Source organism: Amblyraja radiata, chromosome 3 (genome assembly GCF_010909765.2).
Source record: "Amblyraja radiata isolate CabotCenter1 chromosome 3, sAmbRad1.1.pri, whole genome shotgun sequence".
NCBI classification, from domain to species: domain Eukaryota; kingdom Metazoa; phylum Chordata; class Chondrichthyes; order Rajiformes; family Rajidae; genus Amblyraja; species Amblyraja radiata.
Genome location: NC_045958.1, coordinates 113,995,523 through 114,014,920, shown reverse-complemented (window position 1 = coordinate 114,014,920; position 19,398 = coordinate 113,995,523).

Here is a 19,398-nt window from a genome sequence, read left to right as displayed (position 1 = left end):
TTGTCCATTTGGCCCATCAAGCCTGCTTGTTCATTCAATCATGGATGATCTATCTTTCCCTCTCAACACCATCCTGGACAGTGGGAGAAATGAGTGTGCATCTGGGTGTGACACAGGGAAGAGAGCGGGGAGGTTGAGTTGTTTCCCAAACCTGGAGCATTCAATGTTCATACTGTTGGGTTGCAAGCTACCCAGAGAAATACGAGGTGCTGTTCCACCAGTTTGCATATGACCTTGGAGACAGGGGATGGAGGAGGCCCAGGACATCATTGGTGTTTGGGAAGGGGAAATAAAATGGATGGCCATCAGCAGGCCACGGCAGACCAAGTGCAAGAGTTTGGTGTAACTTGCCTAGTCCACGCCAATGTAAAGGAGGCCGCATCTGGAGCAACAAATGCAGTAGATGAGGTTAGAGGAGGTGCCTCAACCTTTGTTTCACCCAAAGGCTGCTAGGGTCCCAGGATGGAAGTGAGGGAGGTGGTGCAGGGGCAGTCTAACAAGGAAATGAACAGGTGTCTTGTCTTGGGGAGTTGAATTTAACTCTTATGTGCACATGGGTTCATCAGCATCTCCTCACGCTTCTCTGGCTTTGAAATATAATCATCAGGAACAAGTATTAAATGCTAGCATTGTATTCTCTAAATTACATTCTGACCTGAGTTTAGTTTAGAGATTGGGTGTAAACAGGCCCACCAGGTCAGCACGACCAGCGATCCCTGCATAGTAACACTATACACACTAGGGACAATTTTTAATCATAATCATACTTTATTAGCCAAGTATGTTTTGCAATATATGAGAAATTTGATTTGCCATACAGTCTTACCAATAAAAACCAACAGAACACACATAATACATTTTAACATGAACATCCGCCACAGTGACTCCTCCGCATTCCTCACTGTGATGGGAGGTGAAAAAAAGTTCAATTTCTTCCTTCTTTGTCCTCCAGGGGTCGGGGGCCTCTCACCTTCCATTGACGGGACGATCTTACTCCCGTAGCCAACGGCGGGCCTCTTCGTCGGGGCGATCAAGCTCCTGCATCGGGGGGGGGGGGGGGGGGGGGGGGAGGGGGAGGGGGGGGGATGGAGGAATCTCAGCTCCCCCGCGCTGGGTGATCTACCCCGGGTCGGGGCTAGTCGAACGTCGTGCAGCATTTGGAGCTTCCCGACGTCGGTCTCAACCCGAGACTGCGAGCTCCTTGATGTTAAAGTCCACAGGCTGCGGTTGGAGTGCCGATCCCAGGCAAGTTATCAGCTCTGATGGTAAGTCCACGCGGTGGGGCTCAAAGTCAGTCTTGAGCAAGGCCTCCAGCTCCATGATGCTAGGCCCGCAGAGCGACCGGAGATACGATCCGGAAAACTATCGCATCTCCGGCAAGGTAAGAGATTTTTTTTAAGTTTCCCTCGCCCACCCCCCACATAAAACAAAGCAGAGAACATTAACACATACTTATTAAACACACTAAAAATAACAAAAAAAAGACGAAAATGACAGACAGACTGTAAGCGAGGCTGCCATCAAAGCGCCACCCGGTGGTGCTTACATGTACTAAGCCAATTTACCTACAAACCTGTATGTCTGGAGTGTGGGGGAAAACCAAAGTTTGGAGAAAACCCACGCAGGACACGGCGAAAATGTACATACTTCGTACAGACTGCACCCATAGTCGGGATCGAACCCGGGTCTCTGGCGCTGCATTCGCTGTAAGGCAGCAATTCTACCGCTGCGCCATCATGCAGCCCCGACTCTGGTTAGTGTAAATTGTTCCATTTAAATGCTGAAAATGATCCTTTTCCATTACATAATGGGTTCTCTCTACTTAATTGCTCAGCACATTGACCAGCCTTCTGCCTGCAACCATCCTCACAATTAAACTCATTGTGATGAGATGAGATACTGCATATGCTGGAATCTTCAACCAAACATAACGTGCAAGAGGAACTCAGCGGAACAGCCAGCATCTCTGAAAGCTCGGGTCTGGACCATTCTTCTGACTGATCCCTTCAGAAGGGTCCAGATCTAAAATGTCGCCTGTCCCATTCCTCCATCGATGCTGCCTGACCCGCTGAATTACTCCAGCGTTTTATGTTTGTGGCAACTGGCAACGTGCTAATTGACATTATTCCTCATAACTCCTGCATTCCCTCCCCTCCTCTGTCTCCCCTTCACCCCACCCTAGACGTCCAACCAGTTCCACTGTTTGTTTCCTTGCATCCTTGTCACCCTTCCCAGCCAACAATCCACCCATCCTGAGGTCATCTGTCGCCTCCCTTGATTTGCTCTGGTCTTACATAGAAACATAGAAAATAGGTGCCGGAGTAGGCCATTCGGCCATTCGGCCCTTCGAGCCTGCATCGCCATTCAATATGATCATCCAACTCAGTATCCTGTACCTGCCTTCTCACCATACCCCCAAGGGCCGCATCTAACTCCCTCTTAAATATAGCCAATGAACTGGCCTCAACTACCTTCTGTGGCAGAGAATTCCAGAGATTCACCACTCTCTGTGTGAAAAATGTTTTTCTCATCTCAGTCCTAAAAGACTTCCCCCTTATCCTTAAACTGTGACCCCTTGTTCTGGACTTCCCCAACATCGGGAACAATCTTCCTGCATCTAGCCTGTCCAAGCCCTTAAGAATTTTGTAAGTTTCTATAAGATCCCCCCTCAATCTTCTAAATTCTAGCGAGTACAAGCCGAGTCTATCCAGTCTTTCTTCATATGAAAGTCCTGCCATTCCAGGAATCAGTCTGGTGAACCTTCTCTGTACTCCCTCTATGGCACGAATGTCTTTCTTCAGATTAGGAGACCAAAACTGTACACAATACTCCAGATGTGGTCTCACTAAGGCCCTGTATAACTGCAGTAGAACCTCCCTGCTCCTATACTCAAATCCTTTTGCTATGAATGCTAACATACCATTCGCTTTCTTCACTGCCTGCTGCACCTGCATGCCTACTTTCAATTATTTTCTGGCCTCCAGTTTATTTCCCCTCAATCCCCCCCACCTCTACTTTCAGTCGGAAGAAGGGTTCCAACCCGAAACGTCACCTATTCCTTTTCTCCAGAGGTGCTGCCTGACTCGCTGAGTTATTCCAGCATTTTCAGTATAAACCAGCATCTGCAGCTCCTTCTTACACATCGTGTTAATTGACTACTTGGTTTCCTACACAACAATAGTGAATATAGCTCAAAGGTACTTCACAGCCTTAAAATATGTAATTTCTTCTTACTTGGGACAATGGGCTTTCTATTGTAAGAACACAAAGAAAAAGAAAGCAGTATTTGGGCACAACAACTTGTCGACGAACCCAATGATCTGCATCAGACTAAACAATAGTATGCCGTAATTAAAACCTAGATGGGAAGCAAAAAATCTTTTTTTAAATCAAACAAAATATACCATCCAGATCCCAATTGGTGTTAGTTGATGCAAGTACAGCAATAGGAATGGGGTGGCACAGCGGTAGAGTTGCTACATTACAGCGCTTGTAGCGCCAGAGACACGGGTTCGATCCCGACCACGGGTGCTGTCTGGATGGAGTTTGTACGTTCTCCCCGTGTCCACGTGCGTTTTCTCAGAGATCTTTGATTTCCACCCACACTCCAAAGACGTGCAGGTTTGTAGATTAATTTGCTTGTGTTCGTATACTTGGTATAAGTGTAAATTGTCCCTAGCATGTGCAGGATAGACTAGGATCCTTCCGCTGCTGGACATGGGGGGGGGGGGGGGCAGGGTGTGGTGGAGACTTCCCTCAAAAAAAAGGAAAGGGATTCCACCCCAGTGGGCCACCTGAGTGGCAAGGGTGGGGGATAAATGTGTGTCATTTGTGTAAACAGTATGGAATGTTTGTATAGCCTCCAAGAATGTAGGATTATTTTTTTTGCACGTTTCCTGTATTGTCCATATTTGTTACATAGAAACATAGAAAATAGGTGCAGGAGGAGGCCATTTGGCCCTTCAAGCCAGCACCGCCATTCATTGTCCCCAATCAATAACCCGTGCCTGCCTTCTCCCCATATCCCCTGATTCCACTAGCCCCTAGAGCTCTATCTAGCTCTCTCTTAAAATCATCCAGTGATTTGGCCTCCACTGCCCTCTGTGGCGGGGAATTCCACAAATTCACAACTCTCAGGGTGAAATTTTTTTTTCTCACCTCAGTCTTAAATGGCTTCCCCTTTATTCTATGACTGTGTGGCCACTGGTTCTGGACTCGCCCAACATTGGGAACATTTTACTTGAATAAAGCCTATTTTGAAATTTAAAAAAAGTGATAATGTGCGCTGACCCGGTGGGCCGAAGTGCCTGTTATCGCGCTTGTATCTCTAAACTAAACTTTAAGGAAACCATAAGCAATGTTTTGTAGAGGGTAAGGAGAGAAAGCCCAGTTTGTAAAGCATTTTACGCTCCACGGGTTTGCCCAAAGCATTTCCCATCTAATGATTGAGTCCCACTGCAGGGGGCCATGGCACTCATTGTGACAAGGCATTGACAAGCAGACTGCACATCAGGGTGTGCCCGAGAACATTCCTTTGAGACCAGTTGGCCCTTTCTTCACAGACATTGTAAAGAAAACCTGTGGAGCTACGTTCTCAGAATTCTGCAGCTCATCTTTCTAATGACGAGACGGTCGGAGTACATAGTGACGAGGCGATTGTGAACCTCGTGACCTGCCTGGTGTCAAGATGACAAATTACAACTAGCAGATAGACAGACACAATAAGCTGGAGTAACTCAGCGGGACAGGCAGGAAGCATCTGCTACTGCAGATGAGTTGGTCTGCAACTAAGGAGGACCCGGCTTTGGGGTGGGGGGAGGGGGCGCCATGAAGGGTGACAAAAGTGGACCCGGTGTGGGGAGAACGCCATACCTTGGGAATACAAGCAAAGAAATTCACTGTGACTTGTCATATGTGACAATAGAGTATTAATTCTTCTTCATTCTTCTGCCCCAACGGATGAAAGCAAGCATGCTTTATGCCTTCGTTCACAATATCTACCCTTGTTGCCACATTCAAGAAACTATGCACTTGCACTGCAAGATCCCTCTGTACATTAAGGCTGCTCTCAGTCCTGCCATTTACTGTATAAATTCCCTTTACATTTGATGATTAGTGCAAAAGGATTTGGAGTGCAGGTGCAGGACTCCCAGAAAGTTAATTTGCAAGTCAAATCGGTAGCAAGGGAGGTGAATGCAATGATAGCATTTATTACAAGAGGGCAAGAATTCAAAATCCGGGATGTAATGCAGAGGCTCTATAAGGCACTGGTCAGACCGCATTTGGAGCATTGTGAGCAGATTTGGGCTCCTTATCTGAGGAAGGATGTGCTGGCTCTGGAGAGGGTCCAGAGGAGGTTTACGAGAATGATCCCAAGAATGAGTGGGTTTACATATGACGAGTGTTTGACAGCACTGGGCTGTACTAGCTGGAGTTTAGAAGGATGAGGGGGAACCTCATTGAAATGTACAGGATAGTGAAAGGCTTGGATAGAATGGATGTGGAGAGGATGTTTCCACAAGGAGAATCGAGGACTAGAGGCCATGGCCTCAGAATTAAATGACGTTCCTTTCGGAAGGAGTTGAGGAATTTCTTTAATCAGAGGGTGGTGAATCTGTGGAATTCATTGCCACAGAAGGCTGTGGAGGCCAAGTCAATGGATTGTTTAAGGTGGAGATTGACATTTTTGATTAGTTATGACATTTGATCATTTGATTAGTTATGAGATTGACATTTTTGACTCTGTGAGTGTCAGGAGTTACATGGAGAAGGCAGGGGAATGGGGTTGAGGCAAGGATCAACCATGATTGAATGGCAGAGTTGACTTGATGGGCCGAACGGCCTAATTCTGCTAGAACTTATGAACATGATCTGTCAACATGCATGGGGTCGGGGCCTTTCAAGTTCGTGCAACTGGAACTCGTGCTCCACCTGGACATATTTCAGCCTTTGGAGCTGAATATCATGTTCAACAATGTTAGAGAAACATTTTCAAACCTTTGCTCCCATTTTATATCAGAACTGGCCAGTTCGCCTATAGCTATCAATCTGTAATATTAACTCAGGTTTTCTCTCTCCACAGATACTGCCTGACCAGCATTTCAAAGCTGCATAAAATCATGAGAGGAATAGATCGGGTAGATGGAGGTCTGGGTCTCTATTTCCTGGAGTGCAGGAGGATGAGGGGTGATCTTATAGAGGTGTACAAAATCATGAGAAGAATAGATTGGGTAGATCCACAGAGTCTCTTGCCCAAAGTAGGTGATTTGAGGACCAGAGGACTTAGGTTTAAGGTGAAGGGGAAAAGATTTAATAGGAATCTGAGGGGTAGCATTTTCACACAAAGGGTGGTGGGTGTATGGAACAAGCTGCCAGCAGAGGTAGTTGAGGCTGGGACTATCCCAACACTTAAGAAACAGTTAGACAGGTACATGGGTAGGACAGGTTTGGAGGGTTATGGTCCAAGCTCATGCAGGTGGGACTAGTGTAGCTGGGACACGTTGGCCAGGGTGGGCAAACATAGAAACATAGAAAATAGGTGCAGGATTAGGCCATTCGGTCCTTCGAGCCTGCACCGCCATTCAATATAATCATGGCTGATCATCCAACTCGGTATCCTGTACCTGCCTTCTCTCCATACCCCCTGAACCCTTTAGCCACAAGGGCCACATCTAACTCCCTCTTAAATATAGCCAATGAACTGGCCTCAACTACCTTCTGTGGCAGAGAATTCCAGAGATTCACCACTCTCTGTGTGAAAAATGTTTTTCTCATCTCAGTCCTAAAAGATTTCCCCTTTATCCTTAAACTGTGACCCCTTGTTCTGGACAAGTTGGGCTGAAGGGCCTGTTTTCACGCTGTATCACTCTTTGACTATGACTCTGTGACCTGTCCTTTAACAGTTTTAATCACCTCTAAATACCATCCCTTCATTCTCAATCAGACGACTTTGTAAACAGTTAAACCCCACGGTAATCCTGGCCTTACCCTCTCATTAATATTACCTTTGTTATGGCAACCATTCCTCCCATTACCTTGTTGTAACTTAACACTAATTAATTTCCTTACTTTTTCAGCTCAGTTGAAAGGTCTTTGGCATGCAATGTTCACTTTATTTTTGCTTCAGTCGCCAAATATTGGCTGCATTTTCTGTTTTTTTTATGGTAGGTTTTATGTTTGTTTCCATAGAGAAACATTGGATTCACTCCATTCAAGGTGTACAAATTTACAGACCAACCTCCCAGCTCAAAGTTCACTCCTTACGGTGAAGGGAACTCAATGTGTTTAAAGGCAAAATTAAGAGAGCGAGTGATTAATAGTATGTAGCGGACGCGGAGTTGTCCGTTAATAGACAATAAACAATAGACAATAGGTGCAGGAGTAGGCCATTCGGCCCTTCGAGCCAGTACCGCCATTCAATGTGATCATGGCTGATCATCCCCAATCAGTACCCCGTTCCTGCCTTCTCCCCATATCCCCTGACTCCGCTATTTTTAAGAGCCCTATCTAGCTCTCTCTTGAAAGTATCCAGAGAACCTGCCCCCACCGTCCTCTGAGGCAGAGAATTCCACAGACTCACCACTCGCTGTGAGAAAAAGTGTTTCCTCGTCTCCGTTAAAGAACGAGGCAGACAAGAAGTTTGTCCGAAATTCTTGTTCTTTATCACTACACTAATTCTCCTCACTCACCAGCACCGTGCGTGCGCGATTAACCCTTAAATACTCCCCAGGAACACCCGTGACCAAACCGTGACCCCTATATCTCGTCACCGGGCCACATGATCCCCCCCAAGAGCCGAAGGTTATGTACAGTGCGTGGGCCATCACCCAGTGCCACCACATTATCCCCCCCCCCCCCCCCAGAACCGGAGGCGCAAAAACTGACGGGCAGCCGAATGAGGTGGCCGAACCTCGTATGTACGTCCCCACACAAAGGTTTATTTTCTGGTAAGTAAGTAAGTAAGTTTATTGGCCAAGTATTCACATACAAGGAATTTGCCTTGGTGCTCTGCCTACAAGCAACAACATGACATACAGTGACAGTTACGAATGACTCAGAAAACACTAAACATTAATAATAATAAAACATTAATGATAAAACACCATTGATCAAGCATGTGAACCAACAAAATACAAGATCAAAGGGAGGCTACAGATTTTTGACTGTTGAGTAGAGCAACTACTCGTGGATAAAAACTGTTTTTATGTCTGGCTGTGGCAGCTTTGACAATCCGGCGTCGCCTTCCAGAGGGAAGCGATTCAAAGAGTTTGTGGCCAGCGTGAGAGGGGTCAGGGATGATCTTGCCCGCTCGCTTCCTGGCCCTTGCAGTGTACAGTTCATCAATGGAGGGAAGGTTGCAGCCAATAACCTTCTCTGCTGATCGGATGATTCGCTGCAGCCTCCAGGTGTCGTGCTTGGTGGCTGAGCCAAACCAGACCATGATGGAGAAGGTGAGAACAGACTCTACGGTGGCCGTGTAGAATTGGACCATCATTGCCTGTGGCAGATTGTGCTTCCTCAGCTGCCGTAGGAAGTACATCCTCTGTTGTGCCTTTTTGACTGTGGAGTCGATGGTAGCCCCCCACTTAAGGTCCTTGGAGATGATGGTTCCCAGGAACTTAAAATACTCCACAGATGTGACTGTGGTGTTGTTGATGGTGGGTGGGGTGAGGGGATGGGGAGCTCTCCTAAAGCCTACAATCAATTCCACTGTCTTAAGACCATTGAGCTCTAGGTTGTTGCGATGGCACCAGGATGCCAGCTGCGACACTTCCTGTCTGTAGGCAGATTCCTCCCCATCCTGGATCAGTCCAATCCGGGTTGTGTCGTCCGCAAACTTGAGAAGCTTGACAGAGGTGTCTGTGGAGGTGCAGTTGTTGGTGTACATAGAAACATAGAAAATAGGTGCAGGCGGAGGCCATTCGGCCCTTCGAGTCAGCACCGCCATTCATTGTGATCATGGCTGATCGTCCCCTATCAATAACCCGTGCCTGCCTTCTCCCCATATTCCTTGACTCCACTAGCCCCTAGTGCTCTATCTAACTCTCTCTTAAATCCATCCAGTGACCTGGCCTCCACTGCCCTCTATGGCAAGGAATTCCATAAATTCACAACTCTCTGGGCGAAAAAGTTTTTTCTCACCTCAGTCTTAAATGACCTCCCCTTTATTCTAAGACTGTGGCCCCTGGTTCTCGACTCGCCCAACATTGGGAACATTTTTCCTGCATCTAGCTTGTCAAGTCCTTTTATAAGAGAGAGGTGTAGGAAGAGTAGAGGAGAGGAGAGAGTACGCAGCCTTGCGGTGCTCCTATGCTGAGCGTTTGCGGGTCCGAGATGTGCTTTCCCAGCCTCACATGCCGCTTCCTGTCTGTCAGGAAGTTGGTGATCCACTGACAGAGGGGATCAGGCACAGTCAACTCGGAAAGTTTGGAGTGTAGAAGCTCTGGCACACTGGTGTTGAATGCAGAGCTAAAATCAACAAACAGGATCCTTGCATGGGTCCCCTGGCGATCTAGGTGCTGTAGGAGGTAAGGACGAACTAGGTGGGACCCGAGATGTCGGACGCCCTCGATGGAGAGGCTGGGCCACCTGGACTGGCTCTCTCAGGTCCAAATGGGCCAGCTTCAAACGATCCACCGACACGATCTCTCCCCGACCCTCCATGTCCAATTCAAAAGTCGTGGGCCCGTGCCGTAGCACCCGAAAAGCACCTTCGTAAGGGCGCTACAAGAGCAACCTGTGGGCGTCGCGGCGGTGGAAGACATACTGACAGTCCGCAAGAGCCGGCGGCACGTGAGATGGAGTGACACTAGGGCCAGATGGAGCGACACTAGGTCCAGAACTAGGGGTCACAGTTTAAGGTCCAGAACTAGGGGTCACAGTTTAAGGATAAGAGGGAAGTCTTTTAGGACCGAGATGAGAAAATCATTTTTTACACAGAGAGTGGTGAATCTGTGGAATTCTCTGCCACAGAAGGTAGTTGAGGCCAGTTCATTGGCTATATTTAAGAGGGAGTTAGATGTGGCCCTTGTGGCTAAAGGGATCAGGGGGTATGGAGAGAAGGCAGGTACAGGATACTGAGTTGGATGATCAGCCATGATCATATTGAATGGCGGTGCAGGCTCGAAGGGCCGAATGGCCTACTCCTGCACCTATTTCCTATGTTTCTATGACACCTTGCCGAGATGTTGGGACAGGAGACAGGGCACCGACCCTCTCCCGCAGTCGGATCCACATGGATGACGGCAACAACTAGGGGCCGCCAGCAGTTGGGGCAAACTCCCCGGGCACAGTCAGTGGATCGCCGTAAACCAACTCAGTTGACGGGCACTGTGGACGCCCGATCCAGCTGTCCCACTTCCTGCCGTCTGGACAGCCACCGCTCGTCGGCACGCTCCTCTAGAGCCCGAGGTTTTTCAAAACTTACCCCCTGCGAGGGGCAGGCGGATGTCGTCTGCAAACTGTTGCAGGTCAGCATATTTAAAAAGCATGCAGTGGTGGTGGCCATCCATGAGCGAGAGCATCTTACTCATGAGGGCCGATGGTTTACGGTTGCCGAGCCCTCCCATGTTGAAGATATGGAGCAGCAGCGCCTTCAGGCCGCGATATTTATCAGCCGCCGGTGGATCCTGCAGGAAGGGGATGATTCGTCCGGCCTTTTCGTGACCGAGCGCGCCGACCACATAATGGTAGCGGGTCTCATCGTTTGTTATCCCGCGAACAAAGAATTGTGATTCGGCCTGCTGGAACCATACCTGCGGCTGGGTGGTCCAGAGGACGGCAGCTCCAGGGCAACGGCGCTGAGTTGGACCTGGTTGTCGTTGTCGGCGGCGGCGGCGGAGGCGAAGGGTTGGGTCTTTTGCCCTTTGTTTGAAAAACAGTGTCATGACTCTCCCTTTATAACTTTAGCTTCTTGTAAACCTCATGAAGGTATTAACTGCGGCAATAAAAATGACATTGGAATGTACCAGTATGTAATTAAGGGATTACATAATCCCTTAATATCTGAGGTTTCCAAATGACGCAGAGTTATGATTATGAGCTGTCACATGATGAAAGTAAACTTACTCATCCTGGACGCCACTCCTCTGTCTCGGTCCCAACTCAAGACTATGTTTACAGCTCTGGTATCATGTCAGGCAGGTGATAGCCTGTAATGTCTGCTCATTTTCTGGTCAGGCATCCAGTCGGATCAGAAAATCTGCCAGATTGCTGTAAAAACCTACCAAGTTGACTCATGACAGGCTGGGACTTCAGGACTTTACTCCGTGGAGCGTCATGGGCTGATGGGTGATCGGATAGAGGTGTATAATGCGGGGAATAGATAGGGTGCGAGCACAGAGTCTTTTCCCCAGAGTAGCGGAATCAAGAATAAGAGGTCGTAGGTTTAACTGAGAAGGGAAATATTTAACAGGAAACTGAAGGGTAACTTTTTCACACAGAGGGTAGTGGGTATATGGAACAAGCTGCCAGAGGAGGTCATTGAGGCATTTTGAAAGAACCACATTTCAATAGACAATAGACAATAGGTGCAGGAGTAGGCCATTCGGCCCTTCGAACCAGCACCGCCATTCAATGTGATCACTGCTGATCACCCACAATCAGTACCCCATTCCTGCCTTCTCCCCATATCCCCTAACCGCTATCTTTAAGAGCTCTATCTAACTCCCTCTTGAAAGCATCCAGGGTATTGGCCTCCACTGCCTTCTGAGGCCGAAAATTCCTCAGATTCACAACTCTCTGGGTGAAAAGGTTTATCCTCATCTCCGTTCTAAATGGCTTTATTCTCAAACTGTGGCCCCTGGTTCTGGACTCCCCCAACTTCGGGAACATGTTTTGAGCATGTCCAATCCTTTAATAATCTTATATGTTTCAATAAGATCTCCTCTCATCCTTTTAAATTCCAGTGCGTACAAGCCCAGCCGCTCCATTCTTTCAACATATGACAGTCCCGCCATCCCGGGAATTAACCTTTTTCAAACAAACAACAAACAACATTTGAAAGGCATTTGGGCAGGTACATGGATAGCAACGTTTTGAAGGGATGTGGGCAAACGTGGGCAGGTGGGACTAGTATAGATGGGGCATCTTGATCGGCATGGACAAGTTGGGCCACGGGTCTTATTTAGTTTAGTTTAATTTAGTTAAGAGATACAGTGCGGAAACAGGCCCTTCGACCCACCGTGTTGGTGCCGACCACCGATCCGGCACATTAACACTACCTTACACATTAGGGACAATTTTTACATTTGCCAAGCGAATGAATCTGCAAGCCTGTACGTCTTTGGAGTGTGGGAGTCTCAGAGAAAACCCACGCAGGTCACGGGGAGACCGTTCAAACTCTGTACAAACAGCACCCGTGGTCAGGATCGAACCCGGGTCTCTGGTGTTGCAAGCGCCACAAGGCAGCAACTCTACCGCTGTGCCACCATGCCAGACTGTATGAGTTTCTATGTGGATGACTCTATGATTCTGTGACCTTCAGAGTGAAGATTCTTCTTTTCTCTCCAATCGGGCAGAACATACAAAAATCTGAAAGGACACAGCACCAGATTCAAAAAAGCTTCTTCCTCACTATTATCAGACTTTTGAACAATCCTCTCATAAGCTAAGGACAAATTGCCAACCCCATTGCAGTCCTTGTACTTTCTTTGGCTGCACATTCTCTGTAGCGGCAGCACTATAGGCCGGCAGAGTTGGACGGAGGTAGAATTGATGCTTTGCAGTGCCAAAGACCCGAGTTTGCTTTTGACTATGGAGTTTGTACATTCTCCATGTGATTTGTCTGTACGGAGTTTGTACATTCTCCATGTGACCGCATGGGCTCTCTCCAGGTGTTCCGGTTTTCTCCCACACTCCAAAGACATGCAGGCTTGTAGGTTGGTTAATTGGCTTCTGTTAATTGTCCTTTGTGTGTGCAGGATAGAACTAGTGTACGGGTGGTTGCAGGGTGGCGAGGACTCGGTGGGCTGAAGAAGGTTCTGTTTCCACGCTGTATCTCTTAACTAAACTAAACTAAACTACACTAAATTAAATTAAACTAAACTAAACTAAACTATATTCTGCAACTTGTTTCCTTTCTCTTTTAGCATTCCCTGTTGTATCGAATAGGATTGTGCTCATGTATGGTATAGTTTGCCAGGATAGCACATAAAACCATTTAAAAAAAAAATCTTGCTCAGTTCTTGTGACAATAACAAATCAATACCAATACCTCACTGGTTTGCCCAACAGATGACTTGAGTTCTGGTGACTCAAGTAGCAAGCAGCGATAAGGACTGCTGTGACAATGTTATGCACATCCTGACGTCAGAGAAACATCTATCTTCTATACTATTACTAAAAGTCTCACCTTGACCACTTCCTGTCTACGTTGTAAATAAATTTGAGATAAAACGTCACCCTATCTCGCTATGATTTTTTCGCCATCTTACTCACTGTCCTCTCCTGCCCCAAGGTTTTTTTCCGATCGGTGAAATAATAAAAAAGTTATGAATGTTAAAAAAATCGTGAGATCAGCAGATTGGTCTTCTCGCCTGTCAGTCACCATGATGAACATAACGCCCCTTCCAGGGGACCAGGAGAATAAAGCCCCGGAGGCCGGACGTGAGTCAGTCACCCCGGAAGACCATGTGTGAGAGTCCAGAACTGTGAGTCTATGCCGTGAGTGAACTGAACTGTGAATCTGAACTATGCTGCTTGAACTGAATTGAAGGGTTGGTCTGCACTCTGCTGCTTGAACTGAATTGAAGGGTTGGTCTGCACTGTGCTGCTTGAACTGAATTGAAGGGTTGGCCTGCACTGTGCTGCTTGAACTGAATTGAAGGGTTGGTCTGCACTGTGCTGCTTGAACTGAATATCGCGCTCATTCCGGAAGTCTCGCTCACTGTGGATGTCCCGCTCAGGGGAGAGGCCGCGCTCAACCACTTGAGTAGATTCAAGTGTTTTACTGTCATATATATGTTGTGAGTGAGTGTGTGATGGATGGTGTGTGTGTGTGTGTGTGAGAGAGATGTTGTGTGTGAGATAGAGGGTGTGTGTACATGTGAGATGGAGGGTGTGGGTGAGATGGAGTGTTGTGTGTGTTTGTGAGATGGAGTGTGTGTGAGATGGAGTGTGTGTGAGATGGAGTGTGTGTGTGTGTGATGGAGGGTGTGTGTGTGATGGAATGTGTGTGTGTGAGCCCACCAGCCGTGAGTGAGTCAACTGCCAGCCCACCAGCCGTGAGTGAGTCAACTGCCAGCCCACCAGCCGTGAGTGAGTCAACTACCAGCCCACCAGCCATGAGTGAGTCAGCTGCCAGCCCACCAGCGGTGAGTGAGTCGGCTGCCAGCCCACCAGCCGTGAGTGAGTCGGCTGCCCTCTTGCCTTAAACGGGGTCAAATGAGATGGCAGAGAAAGAAACTTACAAACCGATGTTTAATACAACTCAATACTCAATAATCACCAAATGTACATAGATACTCAAGAAATATTGTCATGATTTTGTATGTAGCTCGCTGTTCCCGCTCTTGATGGATCTGGGAGGTACCATAAAATGGGGGACTGCTGGCGAGCTTGTCTTGCGGAGGCCAAAGTCGTGAAGGACAGAATATTTAAGGTTAAGATTTTTTGTCACTTGCTGCTAATTGTAATGCCGTCTGGGTGAGAGTGAAATACAAAGGCAGCACGGTGGCGCCGCAGTAGAGTAGCAAGGTCCCGCGTTCGATTTTGACTACGGGCGTTCATAAGTTCATAAGTTCTAGGAGTAGAATAAGGCCATTCGACCCATCAAGTCTACTCCACCATTCAATCAAGGCTGATCTACCTTTCCCTCTCAACCCCATTTTCCTGCCTTCTTCACATAACCTTTACTTACGTCCTTACTAATCAAAAATCTGTCAATCTTCACATTAAAAAGATCCATTGGCCTCCACAGTTGTCCGTGGCAATGAATTCCACAGATTCACCACCCTCTTGACTAAAGATGCTATCTGTGTGGAGTTTGTCCATTCTCCCTGTGATCGCGTGGGTTTTCTGCGTGTTCTCTGGTTTTCTCCCACATCCCACAGACTTGCATGTTTGCAGATTAATTAGTGTCTGTAAAATCTTTGTTGGTACCTTTATTTGTCACATGTACCGAGGTTCAGTGAAATTCATTTCTGTATACAGTTCTGTACAAAAGTAACACTATACATAAACAATTAGATACAACTTAGATAAACACCTCAGATACAGTACAAGTTGTACACTGAGACAGTGTACAGAGTCGCTTCTCCGTGCATTGTCACCTTGTTGTGGTGAAGCTTGTGTGGTTCTGAGATCCTGAGAGCGATGCCGTCTGGAGCTATGCTACTGGTAGGGCCACCAATGGCGGTAAGATTGAGGGGGAGGTCCCTGAAAAAGAGCAATCCAACCAAGACCTCAATGGTGGAACAGGCGGAGGACGATGGCTGACTTTAGTGGAGCGTCACAACGGCTGGGAAGGCGGATGAAGGCTGCAGCAGACTACACGCCACAGGAACCTGACCCAGATCTGTCAAGGACCGTGTGGTGGCTGTCTGTGCACCAGTCTCCCCACGTTAAACAAAGTCATGTACAGGTGTCCTCCATATAGGGAATACGACACTATAGAGAGGAGAGGCCAGTCTTACTCATTTCGAGTGACAGCCGATGATGATGTACAGAATCGCCAGTTTGGTGCCATTTTCATGTCCCAGTTGTTGTAAGTGCAGGCCCTAGTGTGTAGAATAGAACTAGAGTATATGGATGATCGTTGATCACTGTGGATCTCTAAACCAAACTAAACTGAGCTAAAATCGATGGGTGAGCCGGAATGAGGTCATGTGGGAGCCATGAACAGCCACTTCTGTTTCCAACAGCCTAGCGCGGTTATGTAGAAACAAGGAACTGCAGGTGCAGGTGCAGGTTCACAAAAGTATCTTCTGCTTTTCACCAAGGTCACGTCCTTCATATGTAGGAAAGATCTGCAGACGCTGGTTTAAATCGAAGGTCGACACAAAAAGCTGGAGTAACTCAGCGGGACAGGCAGCACCTCTGGAGGGAAGGAATGGGTGACGTTTCGGGTCGAGACCCTTCTTCAGACTGAGGTCTCAAACCGAAATGTCACCCATTCTTTTCCCCCGCTGCGTTACTCCAGCTTTTTGTGTCTACTTTCACATCCTTCATAGGTGTTCATTGAATATCGCCCTGATCTGACCGTATAGAGGTGTATAAAGTCATGAAAGGGAATGGGTAGGGAGTCTGCAATCCGCAGGAGGGAAATCAAGAACCAGAGGATATAGGCTTAAGGTAAGAAGAGGAAGATTAAATAGGAATCTGAGGGACAATTGAGAGAGTTGTGGCAGGTATTATTAAAACAGGTACATGGATTGGACAGGTTTAGAGGGATAAAGACCAAACGTGGGCAAATAGGACTAGTGTAGATTGGGCCCCTTGGACGGCAAGGATAAGTAGGGCCAGAAGGTCTGTTTCAGTGCTGTATGACTCTATAAATCTATAAGAACATGGGAATGTAAAAAACAGAAACATGAGTAGCATTGATGATAGTACAGTACAGTAGTACAGTTATGAACCTGAGTAAGAGGGTGGAACGGAGGCACAGTGGTAAAGTTGTTGCCTTACAGCGCCAGAGACCTGGCTTCAATCCTGACCACGGGTGCTGTCTGTACGGAGTTTGTACCTTCTCCCTGTGACCGCGTGCGTTTTCTCCAGGTGCCCCAGTTTCCTCCCGCATACCAAAGTTTTGTAGGTTAATTGGCTTTGGTAAAAAATTGTAAATTGTCCCTAGTGCATGTAGGATAGTGCTAGTGTGAACAAGACTGAAACTTTTATGTTTACTTTAGCTTTCAGCTAAATCTTAACTACATTGCACTTTTAACTTTTGCACTTTTTATAATGCATTTTTAATTTTGCTTTTCTTTTCTTTTAGTTCTTCTATTTTATTTCATTTTATTATTTCATTTATTGTATGACATGTTTTTATGTGAAGCACTTTGAGTCTGCCTCGTGTATGAAATGTGCTATATAAATAAAGTTGCCTTGCCTTGCCTTGCCTTGCCTAAACTAAACTAGTTCAACTTTCCTGCCTGCTCCCTGTAACCATTGACTTCCCCAGGATTTGCATATCTAGGCTTCGAAAGGACGCGTAGCATCTCCCCCATCAGAGGCTGGAGCGCTATCGTGGAGTGGGCGATGCCTTGCCGGGTCGCCTCGCTGGAGCTCCGGTGAGCTGAGACCGCCGGGAACAACATCGCGGAGCTGCGGGTCTGAGGAGCGGCCAGCTGCGGGTGGCGGCGCTGAACTCTTCACCGGGAGCCTGGGATCTCGCGACGAGATCGCCAGTAGTGGAGCTCCAACCGGCACGGCCTTGTTGGCTTTGGAAGCCGCGGCCTCCAGTACGGAAGCGGCCGTTCCAGGTGTCCCAAGCCGCTGTGAGGACTCTCCCGACGCCGGAGCAACATCACCCGGCGAGAACGGCCAGGAACATCGGGCCTCCGTAGAGGCAACTGTGGAAGCCTCAATTGGCTCGACTATGGGTGAACTGGGGTTGGGGACTGGACTTTGTGCCTTCCCTCATGGTGGGAGCCATTGTGGGGGGTTGTTCTTTATGTTTAAATCTCTTATTAATGTTATGTCTGTATTCTTTCTTTATGTGCTGCATTGGCAAGAAGCATTTCACTACACCTAGGTGTATGTGACCAATAAATAACCTTTGAACCTTTGACCTTTGACCTTTAGACTTTGGTTTAGTTAAGTTTATTATAGTTTAGTTTAGAGATACAGCGCGGACACAGGCCCTTCAGCCCACCGAGGCCACGCCGTTCAGCGATCCCCGCACACTTACACTACCCGACACACACTAGGAACAATTTACATTTATACTGTAACCAAGCCAATTAACCTACAAACCGGTACGTCTTTAGAGTGTGGGGGAGGAAACCGAAGATCTCGGAGAAAACCCACGCAGGTCACGGGGAGAATGTACAAACTCCGTACAGACAGCACCCATAGTCGGGATCGAACTGATGCCTGAGGCACAGTAAGGCAATAAATGCTACTGCTGCGCCACTGTTCTTCTTTTCTTATGTATTTCCTACAATGGGGAAGGACACATTCACCCCACTGACAATAGACAATAGGTGCAGGAGTAGGCCATTCGGCCCTTCGAGCGAGCATTGCTATTCAATGTGATCATGGCTGAGTCTGTGCCAGCTCTCAAAGCACTCCCATCAACTCAATCCCCTTACCTATTTCCTAGTTACCCACTCTTTCCCACACTGGAGCTGTGCCACCGTGCCGCACACAAATTTATTGTCATGTGTGCTGAGGTACCGTGAAAAGCTCTTTGTTGCGTGCAATGCAGTCAGCTGAAAGCTGGGTGTATATATTTTGTGCCAGTAAATATGTTGCAAGCAGGATTTTCATTGTTCCTGTATCTTGCCGTTCTTGTGCCCCCTGTCCCACTGTACGAGGTAATTCAAGAGCTCTCCCCAGTTTTCCCCTGATCCGAACTGGGAGACTGTCCGTAGCGGGTCTGTAGGAGTCCGTGGACGTCTCGTAGCGGCTCGTAAGGCTAACGGTACTCGGGACATCCGGTAAACTCGTGATGTATTTTCATCCCTGCAAAAAAAATGTCTACGAGTAAAATAAATACTCGTGAGGAAAGAAATGGTTACTTTTTACTCGTACGAGCCGCTATGAGACATCCACGAACTTCTACGGACCCGCTACGGATATTCTACGAGTTCGAATCAGGGGAAAACTCGGGAGAACTCTTGAATTACCTCGTACAGTGGGACAGGGGCTTAAGACAATAAACCTGGCTCGATTTCATTATTTGGGTTATTTCCTCCATTTGACAACAGGTGGCGCCACAACACTTCGTTTCAGTGCAGTTATGCTGACGAATAAGGCAATAGTACCGACTAAACACACAAGAATCATTTTAAAAAGCCCTATTAAAACGTGTTCTTTATTTTTCTAGTTTTCCAGCAGCAGTTTTGGTAAAGGCACATTAAAATCTGACGTAAGTCGTAACATTTTTTTTAAATGATTTAATTCTCATTAATTATAGTTTCAGGACATTCTGTAACTTCTAAATTTAGTACACTTGCCTTGCCATAAGGTGTACACAATGTCTTCTGTACTCTATCCAACCATTTGATCGCCAATGGGGACTTTGTACTTATAATATTAGAATGATAATTAATTACTGAAAAATATAAATTGCCATGTTGAAAATTAAAATGAGGGTATGGTCAGAGAATAAAAAAATCTTACAGCATGTAAACAGGGCCTTTGGTCCACCGAGTCCCTAGTGCCCTCCATTGATATTAATCCTACATCAACCCCTTTTTATTATCATTCCCACATTACCATCAACAACCCTCTCCCCAC